The 13710-nt window shown below is 41.1% G+C and overlaps 1 protein-coding gene across 6 annotated transcripts in view; it reads left to right on the top strand.

Moving 5' to 3' along the window:
* acap2a (ArfGAP with coiled-coil, ankyrin repeat and PH domains 2a) overlaps positions 1-13710 on the top strand; it is a 52897-nt gene that overhangs the window by 537 nt on the left and 38650 nt on the right. The window lies entirely within an intron of this gene.

The raw sequence follows: 13710 nt of genomic DNA on the forward strand, positions 1-13710 counted from the left end.
ATTCGATAACTACAGTTATATTGCTGAATTACCATGGCATAAGATTTTTTTACTCCCCAAATCTGTTATCCTTTGCGCAGAATGATGCTCCACTTTATACTGACAAGCGAACGTTCACCAGAGTGCTTTGTGAATATGAATGTATAGCTAGCTACACAGTGAATGCAACATACTGTACCTATAGTTAGCGTGTGCACTGCAGATAATTCAGTCGAGTGTCGCTGATATAGTGTCAAGTTAGCGACAAGCCATTTATTCATATTTAAGACTACTGACTGCATGTAAGATGCATGACTGGTTATCGGCTTACTGAATGCGAAAAAAGTGAAATGACTGCTTCGATTATGTCTCCTTTTAATGTGCCCAACATTAGCAGTTTTCGTAAGAGTTCGATAATATTTACAGCACCACACTTAAAAATAATAGTAGCGCATTGCACTTAATTTAACAGGCCTATGTAGTGTCTAGGTTTACTGAACATAATTGTTTATGGCAGCATTATAAAAACAAAAGCTATGTCGAACAGTCTCGGGTGCATGACACCTGCAGTTGTGCTTTGTGTGCACAAGAGCATGCTCCCATATAGATAATATCTGGTGGCAATGCTGTTACGTTTGTGTTCATGTTTTGTGTCTTCTTGGATGTTTTTTGAAAGCTGAAAGTGGAGACATTTGTGTGAACAAAGGGAATAAGTGCGCTAGACCTATAAAACTAGAGCTTTGGATAGCTGGTGGACGCACACCCCCTCAAGGCCCCGACACTATTCCAAAATGTCCTGGTCAAATGGAAATATATGTGCTATTGTAAGCAAGATCGGACTCTGTTATATCCACGCTCGTGAAGTCATGTATCTGCATATTCTCCGGCGTCACTGTTCAGTTAGCCGGGCCCGTGGTTCAGTGTTTTCTCTTCCCCCCCTTCTAACTTTGAGGCTTTCAGCACCGACCTTCCCAAGCTGTTCCCTCCCACTGCTGAAAAATCCCTTCTTATTCCGTGCTTCCAATATCAATAACAGATGTTCAAGCTGGGAGCAAGCGTGGAGGCAGTACTTTGAGCATTTCCTTAGAAAATCGAAAGTGTATTCGTCAAATTCGTAATACCACTGGCCGTCCAAGGGAACGGGTTGAGCTCTGCAAAATCGCAGAACAGGCGTCTTCTCTTTTAAATGTATGATGGTTTTGCGTTAAACTACCACAGAATGTCTAGAATATTTTTTTAGAGGAAAGGGGTTATGTGATTTCCTATCACGGGATCACTCCCTGTCAACGAGTTTATTTCGCTGACAAACAAGATTTGAAATCCACAGTATACTGTAGGTTTTCATGTGCATAGTAATGTAGACAGCCATTTCCCATAGAAATGCTTGGTGTAAGTGTAACGTGCTCATAGGGGGCTTGGCCTATGTTGTACCCTTGCAGGCCTATATGCATTGCTCAACATTCATGTCATAGTGTTTAATAGTAATGACATCCCAAATAGTTTGCCAAGTTATTTTAAAACTTAATTCTGTAAAAAGTGAATTACCTCCTAGTGTTTCCCTCACAGGACAGTGCAGTACTCTCACTGATTGTGTGCAACTCAATATTAGAATTTCTCTTGCTAGTATGTCTGCCAGTTAGCCTATGTTTTCCTTAATCAACAAACCTGAGAGAGATTGTCACAGTTTGAACTTGAGTTTTTTTTTCTTCTTCTTCTAATTTTATTTTAATGAGATCATTTTAATGAGTAATGTCAATTTGACATTATCTTGATAACCAGTGCTCTCTGTGATCAATTTGTAGAATGTATTAATACTTTATAATCTTCCCACATTATTCTCAGTCTGAAGAGAAACGGATTTTAAGGGACAGCCACACTCGTACCGTTTCAGGACAAAGCGCGCTAGTTATGTGTAATCTTGAACTAAAGGACAGCAGCTGGGATGCATTCTTTTTCAGAGGTGTCCTGTATAATGCCTTGCATTCTTTAAAGCAGGGGTAAAGATCTGTCGTGATTAGATGTTGATTGCAATGTGAAATATGCTGAAATCATGGTAGCCTTTGCAGGTTGGATCAAGTAGCTGAGTTGAAGATTTAATCTGTGAAGTGACTGGACTGTGTACCCCAGTAACAGCTGATTGTGGCCTGACTTTATTCTCAGAGGAGTGTCCCAGTATAATTTTTTTCGCTTGGTGTCAGTTGACAGTTTTTCTGGCACAGGTTTCACTCCAAACTCATTCAGTTGTTCCTTCATGCAGTCATCATCTGTGGTCTAGAGGACTTATCTGGGCTGGGCCTGTCTTGTCTCTGCTGGTCAGTTCTCCATAGCAGAGACTGCCTCACCTGCCTCTCCTGTATCACCCTCCTCTTCCTCATCTCCCCTCCTCTGTTTCTGCTCCTTGCCTTTATCCTTTCCCTCCTCTCTCTCCCATCACCTTCTTCTCATTTATCCTCTGTTCCATTTGGCAGGGCCGCATGGAAAACAATGTGAGAACTGGTCAGAAGGAAAGCTAGCCAGTCTGCTAGCGTGGAATAACAGCCTCATTGACATCTGTTTCCATTTGCCTCAGCTCTTAGTTTCACAGCCAGCGTGGTAAAGCTGCCCGCACCTCAGCAGTGTGAGGGTACGAGAGAGGGGTGGATGGAGAGAGCCTGCCATCTGCCTGTCCCCCCCAACTGCAGTTACATCCTCTTTCCAAACTCAAAGATAGCCTCCTGTCTAAAGCCACTTTGACAGCTGCTGGAACCGGTCCTGCCTGAAGGATCTGTCGAAGGTTTAAATTCTCACTTGGCAGCTTCTTTAACTGCGTGGAAAGCCTTTTCTCCCAAAGTAACTCTCACAGTAAAAATGATTTCTGCCGTGACTCTAGTAATGCCCCATTAATGTGATGTACTATAACATCATCATTTGGCCTGTGTGCTATATTACTGCTGACAGCAGTTCAGTATTATAGTTTGAACAAATAACATTAGTCACTTGCAGCTTCTAGATGTAAAAATGCAAACTGAATTTTAAAAATGCATTAGCGATTCAGATTGTTAATTAGCAGTTTATTGGCATTAGTTTTGCTCTTATTAACATGGTAGTAAGTCTTCACTCTTGTGTGTCTTGTATAAGGTATGTGTGAAAAAAGTGTGTGACTATTTTGGCTTAGGCAACAACGAATTTCCCTTCAAGGATTTGTCTGGCATGTGCAGATGATTCAGTAGAGTTGCTGGCGATGGCTTTTTTGTACGGCTTGCTCAAGATGGATATTTGCTTGGAAGTGTTCCACTCAGTGCTATAGCCCAGATTTGCAGAAGATGGCGATTTACAGTACCACTGGTCCAATGCGAACACTACTAATGCTAGAGAGAACCAGCTCTTCTACGGCCATTCTTACACTGCTAATACTGGAGTAAACCAGCTCCTATACAGCCATTATTATGCTGCTAATGCTGTAGTAAACCAGCTCCTATACAGCCATTCTTACACTGCTAATGCTGGAATAAAGCATCTCTTCTATAGCCATTCATTTGTATATTCAAATGAATGCTGCTGTACTGCCCCCCCCCCCCCCACTTGGCTTCCAGCATGATGACTGATATTGTGAATTACCACAGTACAGATGTTCTCATTAGGAAGGGTATACAGCTCTCACAGATCTATGTGCACACAGCTCATTTGTACAACTTTATTTTTTATCAGGAGTTCTATGTTGAAGTGAAAAGTGCAAATGGTGTATATCACTTGGGATTTGGAGTTCTGAGCTCCAGCTAGCACAGAGCATTTTTTCTACCAGGAATAATATTATTAGAGGCCCACATTCAGTCCTGAAACTGAAGGATGTGGGCAATGTGGGGATGCACAAAGCCCACAGCAGAAAGCTGTGGGTTATGTGGGTGTGTACAGAGAGAGGCTGGTGCAGTGCATGCTGCTGATCTGCTGAGCCTTTAAAGCAAGGGTCTGTCTACCCCACAGCATTAGGGGACCAGCTGTCATACTTCCACAACGTCAACTACAGTGGAACCACAGTGTTTCGATATTTGAAAGCTATTCGAATTGTAAAAACAATATGACATTTGAGTGTGAAAATGAACACACTGTTTGTTTCCCTTTCAACTTTGCTTGTGTTAAACCTAAAATGAATCTCGCATTTTAGCGCCTCCTCACGAACATCGGTTTTTGACACTGTTGACAGCCCTATTCCTGACAAAGTCATTTCCAGCATTAATACTTCAGCATAAATACAGTTCTGCTTTAGTCCATCATTTGGGTTTGTGTGGATATAGACTGTTTAAAAGTCTCCTGGACTGGCTGAATGCAGGCCTTCTGTCTCCTCAATGGACAGGAAGATGCGCCAGGGGCCTTATCCTCTGGATGACTTGCTGAAACCTGAGCATTGCTTTTCTGTAGTAATACTGCCTGGTCCCACTGTTTCTGGAGATGTGGCGAAGTTCAATCTGTTGGTGGGAATGTTGCATTTCTGAACTGGCTCAGAAAATATACTCATTCTAGGAAATTAGTACTGTTTTCCTGCATTTCCTGTATTTGGATTACTGCTATCCCAGTAGAGGCAGATATTTAAGGAGACAAAAGCAGGGATTTGACCTGGGATCTGAACCCATGACCTTCAGGGGCAAAGCCCTGTCTAACCCCTACACTACAGTGAGGGAGGCCAATAGGCACTCTGTATTTTTTAAAGCAGGCTTGGTTCTGGGACACTGCCTGTGGAAATGGGTTGAACTGTGACAGAAGCTTGAATGAGTCGAGCAAACCTGTTCCACAGGCCCCCTTTGTGATTTGAGACAGGCTCTCACAGGCTCAGCTGTCAGCTTGCTGAGCAGCCAAAGGCAGAGAGAAGCAAACTGAAAGAATTGAAACCCTTCATCGGAAAAGATCTTCTGAGTGTGCCTTAAACAAGGAGTAGCCAAGGTGAGGTGAAGACGGCTAATCATTGGCTAATGGAGATTGGGGTTTGTGATTTGACGCCCGGGGGAGAAGAAGGAAGCTGGTGTGAATTTCAGGATTCATTCATGTGCCGCTCTGTGGCTGGCTAAACGCAACCACACCCTCCAGGGAAGGCATTATGTTATGCTGTGATCCATTTAATCCAGGCTATAGTAAGAATGGGTATCAGGAAACGCAGTGCCTTGGATGTCTGCCGTGGCTTTGGGCCTGTGGAGTCCTCTCCCTCCAGGTAGGCCCCCAGGCCTCCCACCTCAGTGTAAACACAGCCTCAGCCTCTATACATTTTCCCTTCATTGTTCTTCTCCATCCACCCAGCAGGAAAGGCTCTCACGTTTCATCTGCCGGGTTGCTTAAAATTGTAGAATGGAGCAGAAGGTTGTACTACAGAGTATGTATGCAACCCTTGGCTCCAGTCTTTTCTACAGCTGGAGGATTAAGCAACTGGGCTAAGTCAACTATCTGTTGCCTCAATTGAACCAGTGTAATCCCTTCATACTTCTGAGAGCTCTGTTACTTTAGAGAGTGCTAGAATCCTTGCTGTCCTGTGACCCTGCAGGACTAGAGCTCAATCACTTTAATCTGCAGCGTAGAAACTTATTTGAGTCTCTTTACCCTTCCATATTAATGCCCAGTGTTTTTGTCTCAATTAAAATGGAAGTCAAAAATTGCAGTTTTTCATTAATGGAAGTACATAGGGAAGCAAAGCACTTTTGAAGTACAGCCCTGGCTGGCTGCTCAGCACAGAAGGTTATAATTTGCCTCCAGAACTAAAGACCATTTCAACTTCCTTACTGGAAAACTTTAAAAATTAAATGCAGAGTCAGCAAGAGCTGGTCTCTTTACAGCAGGGGAAAAAAACATAAAAATGGTGTTAGTGTTGGATTCCATTGATATACTGTTGAAATACACAGATAGAGAATACACCAGCACTAATACACATGATTCCATTTGGCAAGGTCTTGATTGAAGACCATGATTAATTAATTAGTTGAAGCAGGTGCTGGGCTAAAACAAAAACCCGAGCCCTTTTCTCGTGAGATTGGACACCTCTTCTAGACGATTCTAATGTGTGTGTGCATAGGCCTACTACTAATGTGTGAATTTATTTCGTTCAATTACATTTGCGTTTGACCCAGCGCCAGTAGAATTTTTGTTTTCACAGTTTTACTTTTGAGTTGAACTCATCCATCCCCCCTTTTTATTCACAAAGTGACCCATGTGAGTCACCTGGGGAGTGCGAATCTGCCAGGCGCATGAATAATGAAAACAGAATGGTGTACTGTGCGTTCTCTCTGCAGATGGTCACGGGTGAGTCCTGTCCCTCTCACCGCAGTCCCTGCACTGTGCAAAATGGCCGCCCTTGTGTTCCGCAGGCAGATCAATTGGGCTGCAGGGCTACCTACGTCATCGACGTCGTTTTTTAAACATTTTTTTTATTAAGGATTCCACAACGGCAACAAACAATGTAGTTGCTGAAGTAACGCAAAATAAACAGGGGGAAAAAAAACAAGAATGGACACTAGACTAAAGAAAATAGGATCAAAGGACATGTACACTAAGTGCAAAGAGTGTATATGAATATTTTGAACATTTTGTCAGGGTAAGCACCTCATTATCAAAAGTATATTTTATCAGTTAGGCCAATATACATTTGCAGCTTATTTTGAGTGCATGACTCGTCTGTTTGATTCTTCTACATAGTTTGCATAGATTGATCAGTGATATTTCCCCAAGACTCACTATTAATTAGCCTATATCCTATTTTCTATGGTACGCTTCCAGTTTAAAAAAAAAAAAATTTAGTTGAGTATTTTTCCAAGAATAAAATGGTCATTAGCTTTCAGTTTAAACTGACTTGGTGAAAGGGACACTTTTCTGTTTAATTTAAATAGACGTATTTTTCCCAGGAGCATTATTGTGTCACTAACTGAAGAATGTTGAGCATTAAACCATAAAATTATCTTTGATATGTATGTCTATGGAGTATTGGGAAAGCCAGTTTTCATCTATGCCAAAAAATAAATGTCTTCAGGGCAGAACCAAAATAAATGCAAGATGTCCTCTGCTTCATGCTGACAGAAGGGGCCATTTTCGCCAATGCTCCAGTTGAAAAGCATTGTCTTTTTTCTGAAATGTTATAAAGTCTTTAACTGAAAGGCATACAAATATGTAAAGTATACACTGTTCCATATATCAGGTTGAATTTTTTTTCCAGGGTAAAGAGGCGTCAAAGGTATCTTTATTTCTGTACTTAAAAATGCGTGAAATCCTAATTAAGTTTTAATCTCTTTGGGCAAATTGAACCGTTTCTACATTTATTTAGTTTTTTGAAGTCATTTATTGTTTTGTTGTGGGTCAACGCACTGTTCCCCGCTCTTTGGTATTTTCTTCGATGATAATAGTGTAGCAGATGGCAATTCAGCATTTGCAGAAGTTTTACAGATTTCCCCATAATTATTCCAGAAAATTCCATGGGTGAAAAATATTCATTCAATACCGAACATATTATTTATGAAATGTATTCCTTTCTCTGCTGTAAATTTCACTGTTTGCATTTTACCAAACGAGCTGCTGTAGGGTTTGCTCAGAAGCCTCAGTTCCCTGGGGATAGAAATGTAGTAACCAGGATTTTATGGCCACTTTGAAAAAGGGAGATGCATTTTTAAATAAGATCTGGTGGGATAATAAGTAGTGTTTATTTAGTTAAGAGAGTGGGGAAGGATCCTAATTGGTAGTTAGGTTTGCCTGCTTAAATAACTGGCAAGAAATCCAATTTGAATTGAAATTGCACCCAACTGTACACTGAACTGAACTAAACTGAACTGAATTTTTTTTTTTAAATCCAAGATATTATCCATTCTGTGGTCTAGTCATTGAGCCTACTATCCTCTCATCCCTAAATTTATATGAGATGTAAATGTATTTTCTTTTAATTATTTTATATTTTCCTCCTCTTAACTTATCCAGATCATTTACTGTACATTTAAGGTGGTCAGCCAATTGGTGCATTGCAGTGCAGTTATAAGTTTGAATTACATTTTTCATCATTTGATTTCTGCCCAGAGTGGGAAAGTCTCCAGATCCAAGTGTATTTCAAGCATCCAGCCAAGGAGTGTTAAAGACAAGTGATAACATCTACATAGATACATCTTTTATATCTTTCATTTTCATGTTGTCTAGAAAGAGAGCATCGTTGTATTTGTATTAGTAGCAGTATAACTGCAATAAAATATAAGTCATATAAAATTGCTATTATCTAAAATATCTAACCATAAATTTGGAATTTCAGTTAATTAAAAGTACCAATATTAATGGTCATACAATTAAATCAAAAATTTAATAGATAACCTGAAGGATGCAGTTCTCGGAAAAACTTATTAACTCTGCTCTCATGTTCATGCAACATCACAACAGACACCAGGTTTAATAGTATAATTTATTAAGTAAACATACAGAAATATAGGACATACGCAGGATAATCTAACTGGGGAAGTTAACTGGGAAAAGGAGGTTGTATGAGGGCGTATACGCATGCTTGTGCACGCGTATCCTTTGTCTGAGCAAAGGAGAGACGAGGTTAGCATGCTGGACACTTTATGTGTGGCTAAGTAACCTAATTTGGCTACAAGTGAGTGTCACTCCTTGCAGTACCAGAGGGAAGTGTGGCTTCAACTCCTAAGCGATACAAGTAACGAAGTAGCTGGCTATTCACCGATTACTGACCATATTGAGATTATTACATTGTTGGAGTTTGAGCTTGGAGAGTTGCTGTAGCTGGAAGATAAGAGAGACCATGAGTGTGCTTGCACTATCTATAGACAGCAAACTGTTTCAAGTAAACTGAGTCTTAAAGTGAAAGTCACTGTTTGTGTAAGGACTGCACAGATTGACCCGAGGGCGCACACACACCAGTTAGGGTTGCAGGCGGTGAGTTGGAGGAAAACGCTTCATGTTCAGCTTGTGCAGGCAGACTGTGGACACTATGCTGAACAGTCGGAGTCTCTGGCTGATATGTCTTCCCTTTCAATGCAGTGCTAGTCCCCAGTTATGTGCCACTGTTTTTTTGTTTGTTGTTGGCAATAACCTGAAATGGCCTGATCTATATTCAATGGACCACGGGGCTTGTTCACACACAAGAACACAGTACCTCAACGGGATGAGTCAGCCATCAGTCCTGGGCTTAAGAGTTCTAATGGAGTTGGGTGTCCTGGGTGTATTTTAGCTCATATACTGCAAGTTATTGCTCCTGTGTGTGGTGGTTTCACAATCACAATCCTTTCATAATCCTTCAAAGCATTGTGCAAGGAATGCAAACATTTCACATTTGCAAACCACACAGGGTGTGGGGTGTAACCAAACCGACAGCTGGTGGTCTAACCATGAGATCCGCTGTTGCCAAATTAGTAATTTGGTCTCCAGAACTAGGCACAGTGCAACCAAGTGATGTGTTCAAAATATTGCCAGATAGATTAAAATTGATTTTAAAATAGATTTTAATGAGTTATTGATCGATTCATGCGATTATCATGCCCGATTGGCCTTATGAAAAGTAAGCATTCTGAAAAATTGGCAACATTTTTGCCTAGGTAATCTCAGCTCCCCCTATGATGCCGGCCTGCTAAAAAGAACATTTTTTTAGAACAATCTGGCGACTGTCAGGTCTGAGGAGCTGGCTGGACCCATTCAATGTGTTAGTGTATCCAATCCAGACTCGCTGCATCCATCATGGTGCAGTGATGAGCTAAGAATAGTTTTGCTGAAGTCGTCAGTTTGTTGAACAAAGGGAAGAAGGGAAATTTTGAAGTGTAACTTGCAGTCCCTTAGGAAGGTCTGGACTGCACGGAGATGCAGATCTGTGTCTGATTACTCTTAGTGCAGGCTTCTCTTCTGTTGGCCTATTTTGACATCAAAGGAGACCGGCGCCCAAAGTTAGAAGAGTGCTCTGGGATCCTACTAATCTTTCTTTCCTTTACTGGCTTCACAGGCTGGAGGGGAGGATGCAAATGAGCCCATTTCATGGGAAGAACACTTGACCAGAAAAAATGCCTGATAGATAGATAGATAGATAGCGATGGAGATACAGATAGAGATAGAGAGATTTTAGTAGATATAGATTGGGAGATATAGATAGAGATAGATAGATAGATAGATAGAAAGAAAGAATACACATCCCTTCTTGCTGAAATGAAATGACGGAGGAAGATACCTGGCTCATGATTAGAGTGTCGCCTTTGGCCGTTATCTGCCCATGGGAGTGAATAGCTCCTATCACAGCTCTCCTTTCCTCAGTATAGACTGCAGGTTATCCTGCTCTGCTGTAACGGGGACTCTTTAGATCGACAGTACCCTAGCTTCACCAGAATGAGTTCTGTTCAATTATTTATGTGGTACCACACATACTGTTCGAAAGTGGATGCAGTGCCGCACAAACATAGTGTTAGAATATGCATGTGCTGTCAAGCACCTGGTGTTAGACCGTTGATGTAGTTTCATTTGGGGCTAGAATATGGATGTTGTGCCTCACAGTATTACAGCCTGGGAAGAATTTTACTGGCCTGGACACTTTAAACCTGGGGATAATAGTACATTTTCCTTTAACATTCCTTAACGACTGATGCAGGAAGTTTAAAATGAATTTTCAGGCAGTGTGGAGACCAAGGTCAGTATTTAAAAATAAGTATATAGTTGGGTGCCAAATCAGTGAGCCTGCCAAGACTCAAATATAAAAAAAGCTACCTGGTACATTCAACTATACAGTGTTCCTGGGTTAGATTGTTTTCCCTCACAGAATTTAAACAGCTTTAGTGGTTTTATGCCAGCTGATTGTAAGTTGCCTGTGTTGCAGTTATGTCTAGATGGATAATAGGAAGTGATTGCGTGTATTCCCAGGATACCTGGTATAATCTTTGTGATGAACATCTCTATTTCCTGTTACCACCCGATCTTCCATTGCAGCTGGAGTAAGGTCCTGGAAGTGCGTGGTGTTAGATTTATTATTATTGTCGAGGGCTCTTATGAAGATTTACAGGGCTGTTCTGAAAGAGCTTGGTGTAAATGGGGACGCGTTCTCCTTGAGTCATGCTGTAGCGCAGATGCCTCCAGACTACAGAATACCCACAGCTCAGCCAAACTGAGAAAAATCCCGCAGTTTTACATAGTCAATATGCTGCTAGGACCTCCCACCCCCTCCCCCCAGACACACACACACACACACACACACACACACAAATACAGACAGACACTTACAAATGCGCGGACGCACATACGCCTACACATATGGTTGCACACACCCAGTTTTAAAGATTCTGAACATGTCCTTGCACTTAAGCACTAACAGCTGTGTTTGCTTTGCTTGTTCAACCTGAGACAAAAATAATTATGAACAGTTCAAGCACTTTCCTGTTACAGACACACATATGAGCCAGATTTTATCTGTTTTCTCTCTCTTTCTCTCTTTCTTCCTCTCTCCCTCTCTCTCTCTTTCTCTCTCTCTCATGGTGAATGTAATGTTTTATGTCTGGGGTCACTCTGCAGGAGTTCTTTTCTTCAGCCACGGACCATGCAGCCTCTGTCCTGTGATTAATGTTGCTCCAATATGAGCTGTGCTGTAATTTAATCTAACTAGGTTTAGCTGGAGGTCAGTGTGGTACAGAATAGAATTTCATAACCAAATAAAAACAGGGCCACATTCTTGGATATGTGATGAAGTGCTTGAGTCTCAACCCTGATGGCCCCAAAAAGCCTTCCTGTTTCTAACTTGCTCTTCTTGACAAACTTAATATTTTGCTTCCTTCCAAATGAAGAGCCTCATATAGAATCTGATCAGTTGTACACACCATTTCAGTCTGGTTTCAGGGCCTTCGAGTCACAAATTACCTTGTGTCTGCAGCCTAAACTCTTAACGTTCTGATCCTTATATTTAAAAGCACTGCATGTCAATCTGAAATCTGTGAATTACAGATATTAATATTAATGAATGCAGGATGCACACCCACCCTGTCCTTATCTGCTGAACAGGTCATGATAATCTTACACTGTTTATTACAATTTAATGGTTATAACTTGGTGAACCTGAAATAAATATGGAGAAGACAATTGTTGGGAATATAACCACAATTTCATTTCAGTTTTGCACAGAGAATCTAAAAACAGTGAAAGTCTAACTGAATTCACTCTCTCTTGGGTTCATATCCTGTTTTTTAAATAAGCGTGATTGCATGTTTCTCCATAATTTGAAATCTGATACAACGGCAGTCCCCAAAGCAGTTCCCAAAGGTTCCATACTAGTGCCACTTTGGCTCATAATTCATGTCCTTCCCTTTGGCCAGATTTCCCACCATCATGATCTTTCTGCTTATGACACAGTTCTCTCCAAGCACCTTTCAGTAACGGGCTTGACTTCCTCTAACATGGATAGTTTTGGATACGGCACAATATTCCTAGATTAAATAAGCTTGTCGCGGTCTATTTAAAAAAAAAACATGACTAAGACCTTATTTTTCCACTTCTAAGACATTTCTCACTTTGTCTTCCTCTTCAATTTCTGAAACGTTTATCAGTGTTTTCATTACCCCTACGTGCCGCTCAGTGTTCAGTCTGTGTTTTATGGAATTTTTTAAAAGATATCTTGTACCATATGTCCAGTCTTTCATATGTGTCTGCTCTGTTTTTTTTTGTTTTTTTTTTTGCTCTGCACACATATTTATTCGTATTCTAATTTTGATTCTTAACCCTACAAGGTAAGAGGAACTGGCCTTGTAACCTAGTGGTTTCAGGTTCAAATCTTAGGTAAGGCACTACTGTTGTAGCCTTGAGCAAGGCACTTAACTTGCATTGCTTCCGTATCTAGCTGAGTTAATGGATACTGTATATTTTAAGAAATGCAATCTCATAAGTCACTCTGGATAAGAGCGTCTGCTAAATGCCGGAAATGTAATGTAATTCCGATTCTAATTCTAATTCTTATTCAGATTTTTTGTAAATGAATAGCACTGGTATGGGTTTCTTTCATTTATTGGTTATGAGACAAGCAGTATGTAGATAAAATAAGTTCTTATTATTAACGGTAGTGGTAGTGTAAGTGTACGGAGACATGGTCGCACTTGGGAAAAATTCCCTGATAAATTAGAAGAAATCAGAAAACCCAGAAGTTCTCTCCTGCTATGGCTGGCAGCCCCAGATGGATTCTCCCCACATCGTCATACAACACCGTCTCCTCAGGTTGATTCATCTGGGCAGCTGCAGTCTGTCTGCGCCAGCTGTGCTTTAAGCACGGTCCTGCAGTGGAACAGAAAATCTAATTCAATCCACGACGGCCTGATTTACCTCTCCGACGTAATTAATAAAGTAATTTGCAATACAACGACTTAATAATATGATAGCACATGAGAGGAAAGGCAGGCCCAGTCTACACACAGATGGAGTGAGCTGTGGCTGTGGTCGCCCTGGGTGAGCGTAGACTGATTACATGCTGCTGTGCTTTTGAAGACCGATGGCTTTTCTTATCTGATGGGCCCGCTCCCTCAGGCTCTGGCTCCGTGCCGCATTGGTTTCACGGGCCTGCGCACGCTCCACTTCCGCAGAGCCTTATTTGTGTACTATTTTTAAATTTCATTTCCAATTCCGCTTGGTTTCAGTTTGGTTTTAAGGCCTCCGTGTTGGCTTTGATTTTGTTTTATTTTGAGGCCCATGCCTGTTTTAGTTTTTTATATAAATTAGTTTTAGTTTCAGTCGTGGGGGGAATGAATGTTTCACTTGAAGCCCTGTAAGGGTTGAGCATCT

The sequence above is a fragment of the Anguilla rostrata genome, chromosome 6 (assembly GCF_018555375.3).
Source record: "Anguilla rostrata isolate EN2019 chromosome 6, ASM1855537v3, whole genome shotgun sequence".
In the NCBI taxonomy this organism is placed as follows: Eukaryota; Metazoa; Chordata; class Actinopteri; order Anguilliformes; family Anguillidae; genus Anguilla; species Anguilla rostrata.